Genomic DNA, 6,000 nt, shown 5'->3' on the forward strand with positions numbered 1-6,000 from the left:
CTGCCTAAACATGGATGGTCGCTCGTTTTGAATGAATGTGCAACTGGGTTAATTCAGGTGGAATTCTTAGTTTAATTTTGCTGTAGCAGACTGAAAAGACAGTTGAACGTAATATTAGAAGTCGTCTCCTGTGACAAAAGTCTGTCGCAACATTCAGTCGCGCGCCCTAAATCGTGCCGCCACGGTGTTGGCCCTCAGAACCCAGTCTGAGGACGCCGTCATCAAAATTTCAGACATTGAATGGGGTGAAAAATTTTAAGGCGGAGGAGCGATCTCTCGTCTTTTCTGATAGCATGAATTGCATGGGACCTCGGGCCAAATTGTCTTGCTGATTGGTCAGTGCATCCCTACCAAGTTTTTTCGTTCTCTGTACGCGCAAGCGAGGCAGTTTGGATTTTGACCCGGAGTAACCGGGGCACGGATGACTTGGGTCACAGTTCCATTTAACGTAGATTCCGATGGTAGCGAACTTCGTCCTTAATTGGCCATATTTCACTTCATGTATCGTGTGCAAAGTTAACTTTCATGATTCTTTTCGTTGTGAGTGACGAACCGCCTTTGAAGATTCAGTTGTTAATGGAAAGCGGCGAAATTTAATCTGGATTACTGGGGGAGTTTGAATCTGTATGCGGGAAATTCCGCGTCCGTGATACGGCCCTTAATTCACCTAATCCTTCGCGACAAATGATCGTTTGTACGTTATCATAGGTTAGTTGTGTGGAAGCGTAGCATCAGTACTGTTTATGCCATCCCTGTAAGTGCAGTTTCAGGAGTAAGCTCCATCTGTTTAATAAATGTGCATTATACAGCTACTTAGATCGTTGAACTCCTCCACAATGTACAGACCGCCCCCCCCCCCCTTTAGCCCTCTCCTGCAGTCTTAAGCCTCAATCACCTGTACCAGAAAAATATTTGCAATGTTTAATAAAGGACAAACTCATTGGTCGCTGCGGAGTTCACGAACTAAATTTTCGATGTGCAATTTCAGACAATCTAGCGCAATATTAAATGAAAATTCAAACGATTTGGCATTCAGGGGCTCAGTTACGGTTAAGCACTGTTATTGTGCAACATCCTTAGCTACGAAGCATCCTTTGTACTAGGTAGAAGAGCAGAACAAACACTAACGCCACCTTTAAAAACTCAACTCTGATTTCTGTATTAGCTTGAGGTGACTTAACAATATGCTGGCCAACTTCAGTCTTTCATCTTTTCACAATTCCATGCCATTTATGTACACATACAAAACAATTGATACAACTGTCAATCGTTATCTCATAATTCTGCTCAGTCCAAGGACTACCCACTGTGACAGGATCAAATTCAGGTAGTATTTTGGTAGGTACAAAGGTGTATGCACCCAGAGAGATGACAGACGACCATATAAAAGTAGTTGCAGGAAAGGCAGCTAACTGCAAAAATCACAAGCAAAAGTAATACACAAGCAAAATAGGTAGCTTAAAAAACACTCGTTTCCGAGGTTCTTTAGTATTGATAGTCTGGGACATTTAGTTACCAGGGTGAACTAATAGGGAAGATAGTAAACATTCAAAGACGGGAGCCTCCTTTAACAGGCGGTTATTCAGTAAAATCGAGACAATCGCGGGGATGTTCTTCCAACTGCAGTATCAGATGCTCCTAGAAAGCTTTGCCAAAAACAGGTTTACAATTAAAACTGGAAGGTCGTACGTAAGGAAGAAGAGTTTACAGACTTATGACTTTTTTTTTAAAACCGACCCCAAAGTAGAAAACGAAACAGCACATGGTTACGTGCACAATTTTTGTTTAAAATTTTATGTAAGAAGAAAAAATATATGAGGGGAACAATTTGTCTACTGGTTTATATGCCTTGCTATCGTACTTAACATTTACTGCAAAAAAGAGAACGAAACGGCATATTTTACAACAAAGCATTTCCTTTGTTGGAGACAGTGACACAAAATCGGAACATTGTTGTTTAGAAGAAACGCATAACCCTCGTCCGTGGAATTGTTTACTAGGGTGTGTAAAAAGCTGAATTAGGAGTCAAGAGCTTCTCGAAATGTATGCTAACAGTTTTCCCTTTACAGATTACTCTATAAATAATCGTACCACACATTAAAAATACGTGGCCTGTGTCTGTCCAAAAACTTTTGGAGATTTCTTGCTAACAGAGCGTCCCCATTGTATACTAATAATGTACATATATTTATAGAGGGTAGAAATGTATATCTGCCTGAACGTTCACAGAGTATCGGATAAACAATTGAAGTAAATAAGTCAAGAACTTATCGAGACATTTGGAAACAACCTTTCCCCTTTAGATATTGTATTTATATATTATACATATTTAAAAAAATATGTAGCCTATATCCGCCCGAACGTGTATTAGAGTAGCGTATAAAAATTTGATCTAAATCGGTCAGGAACATTTCGAGAGTTTTGCTAACATTCTCACTTCATACATATAAAATTTACAATTATGTAGATTCGAATGTTTATGAGAGCATCATGTAAATACATAAAGTAAAAGGGTCAAGAACTTTTCGAGTTGTTCTGTAGTTCCTTTACTATGTAACCGATTCAGGAGACAATCGGAGCAGCCGTCTTAGGTTGTTTGCTGATGATGCTGTGGTTTATCGTCTAGTAAAATCAAAACAAATAGCAAAACGATTTAGAAGAGATATCTGAATGGTGCGAAAATTGGCAGTTGACCCTGAATAATGAAAAGTGTGAGGTCATCCACAACAGTACTAAACGGAATTCTTTGAACTTCGGTTACACGATAAATTAGTATAATCTAAAGGCCGTAAATTGAACTAAACACCTAGGAATTTTAATTACGAACAATTTAAATTGGAAAGAACACACAGAAAATGTTGTGGAGAAGGCAAACCAAAGACTTTTATTGGCAGGACACTTCAGAAAGTGTAACACATCTACTAAGGAGACTGCCTACACTACGCTTGTCTACTCTTTTGGAGTACTGCTGGGCGGTCCGAGATCCTTACCAGATAGGATTAACAAAGTAAATCGGGAAAGTTCAACAAAGAGCAGCACATTTTGCATTATCGCGAAATATGGGAGACAGTGTCACGGATATGGTATAGGATGAACACAACAAACAAAAGCGCTTCTCGTTGGGACGAAACCTCACGAAATTCCAATCACTAACTTTCCCGAATGCGAAAATATTTTGACGCCGACCTACGTAGGGACAAACGACCATCATAATAAAATACAGTAAAACGGAGCTCGCACGCATGGAGTAAATATCCCTGCAGTGAGCATTCACATGCGCAGAACAGATTTTGTGTTGTCAACATACATTGCCGGCCTGGTCACGTGTTCTCGGGACGTGTGTTTGTCTATATAGCGCCGGGTATATTTCTAATGTCACTACATCCCTAGTACAGACGGATTCTTTTCGTACGTGCCGTGGATTATTTATACATGTTGCGCAGACATTTTAATATCCACTTGATACAGGGAATAAACCAGCTAAGGGCAAGTGATATTACATTCTGCTTCTTTGCGATAGGTGTCACAGTTCAGATACACTTATTTTTTGTAGTTTTCGGTATAATACGGCACTTTATAGTATTGCGGAGCCTGACGTACATTTTTGCTGTGATAGTCTTGCAAAACGACTTGACAGTACGCTAGTACTTTTGCAAGTCACCGAATTTGCCACACATCAGCGATTATATCCCTGCTAATTCGTCTTTTTTTCTGCTATTTCTACGTATTTATTTTCTCGTTTTTTCTTACTGGTGACACTACTATTTATTTAATAAACTGGGAGCAAGTACGTAAAATGCGTTAAATAAATACTTCAGACTGAGTAATCTATATAAATAATCGGCAAGTCACTGAAAAACGCATGGAGGATAGTATTTGCTGAAACAACTAACCATTCCCTTTCCTGTTCCACTAGCAAATTTACTAGAGGAAGCGACTGTCTAATCTTTTGTACGAGCCGTAATATCGATTATATAGTCATAAAATCTTAGAAAAATAGGTCTACAGAATCAAGCCTTAATTATAATGCGTCTCGAACTTTTTAAACATACAGTGTCTCTTACTAAACTATAATTAGAGCTACATTGTATGTACCCATGAAGAGTTACTATCCCTCCTTTCACATATTTTTCTTTGCATCCGTAGCAACAACAGTAATTTACCATCGCTATTACACTATCAACAAACGGTGAAACAACAAAAGGTCTTGATATTATGAACTTCAAACGCTGCAGAAAGCACATACGCACAGCGAAGTCACAAAAACACGTGACAATCGTGGTTCAATGTTGACAACAAGCGCAGAACACAATGCTCACTCCAGAGATTTTTACTCAATGCTCGCACGGAAAGATAAGAGTGCGTTTTCTGCGCGCTGTTCGAGGACGGAGTAACAGAATTATTCTGAAGGTGGTTCGATGAACCATCTGCCAGACGCGTGATTTGCAGAATATTCATAAAGATCTGGAATAAAAATTTAAAGAGCGTCTTATCTTTATACAGTAGTATGGATATAGATTAAAACAAGACAGTTCGGTACAAATACGCAAAAAATGCAAAACTACTGTGAATGTATAAATGGAACAGCTTGGTGGTACCGTTTTTACAAGGTGACTAATAAGTCGAAACTTAGAAGAGAGTTTGATCGAAATGAATTGGCGTACTAGTAGTGTGGTAAATGTTGGGTATCTTCAAGGTCTTCTAACCACTTAAGCCTTAGCTCTTTGCTTGTTATTTGTTCCTATAAAGCAATACGCGTTATAGAAGGCGTTCACTGACCTCAGTAACTAAGGAAGCTTTTCCGTGGGCGTTGGCTACGCACGAGGTGTGAGCACGTGGAGATCGGGTACAGTTGCTCAATGCTAGCACTACAAGCCGCCCGGCCACTGACTGCCGGCTGCTGAATCTTCGCCAACGTTTTATAACGGGCGCGACCTTGACGTGCGCAGCGTTGCATCATCGCTGCTAACTCGCACCAACACGGCGCGGCAGAGATACCGTTAAGATACCGCTCGTGTCGCGGTGCACGTGGTGTTGTCGATTATTGGATGCCACGATAAGAGCGTCTCGAAACGCGGTGATTAAATAATATACGCAGTTTTGTAACAAATCGCGTTCTCGAGTGAATACGAACGCACTGAACAGACAAAATACCACTGATAACTGCCATCCTATGGAAATTTGACGAAATTTTGGAGCTCCTAAGATATCTGCGTAGTAAATAACGCAAGCTGAAGTTCTAGTGTTAGAAAGTCATTTCGACACATTGTTTATGCACTCGAGTTCAGAAAGAAACAGAACGCCTTGAACGACTCATTCATATTCACAGGATATGTTCTGCAGAATTGTTTTTATTTTATTTACGCGTCAAGTTCCGTAGGACCAAATTGAAGAGCAAATCTCCAAGGTCAAGGAACGTGTCAATATAATACAAAAAAATGTTTATGAACCCGAAAAATTCAGTCAATAAGTTTAAGTAAACGCAATCAACAATACAACAAGAGTCAGCTTAATTTTTCAAGGAACTCCTCGATAGAACAGGAGTGACCCATGAGGAAACTTCAGTTTCGATTTGAAAGCACGTGGATTACTACTAAGATTTTTGAATTCGAGTGGTAGTTTATTGAAAATGGATGCAGCAGTATAATGCGCACCTTTCTGCACAAGAGTTAAGGAAGTCCGATCCAAATGCAGGCTTGATTTCTGCCGAGTATTAACCCAGTGAAAGCTGATTATTCTTGGGAAAAAAGTAATGTTAAAAAGAAATGACAATAAGGAATGTCAAAATACCCAGACTCGTGAACAGGGGTTGACAAGAGGTTCGTGAACTTCAGCACTTATCGCCCGAACCACCTGTTTCTGAGCCAAAAACATATTTTTAGAATGAGAAGAGTTACCCCAAAATATAACATACCAACCTAAGCGAATGAAAATAAGCAAAGTAGACTAATTTTCGTGTCGAACGATCACTCACTCCAGATACCGTTGGAATAGTAAAAA

The 6,000-nt window shown here is 39.7% G+C and overlaps 1 protein-coding gene across 1 annotated transcript in view; it reads right to left on the bottom strand.

The window, feature by feature from the left end:
- Positions 1–4,973, bottom strand: part of LOC126355887 (UDP-glucosyltransferase 2-like) — a 43,329-nt gene extending 38,356 nt beyond the window's left edge. Inside the window, exon 1 of the mRNA XM_050006391.1 lies at positions 4,780–4,973. The gene's annotated coding sequence lies outside the window, so the exon portion shown is untranslated. The remainder of the gene's footprint in view (positions 1–4,779) is intronic.
- Positions 4,974–6,000: the final 1,027 nt, after the last annotated feature.

Source organism: Schistocerca gregaria, chromosome 3 (assembly GCF_023897955.1).
Source record: "Schistocerca gregaria isolate iqSchGreg1 chromosome 3, iqSchGreg1.2, whole genome shotgun sequence".
In the NCBI taxonomy this organism is placed as follows: Eukaryota; Metazoa; Arthropoda; class Insecta; order Orthoptera; family Acrididae; genus Schistocerca; species Schistocerca gregaria.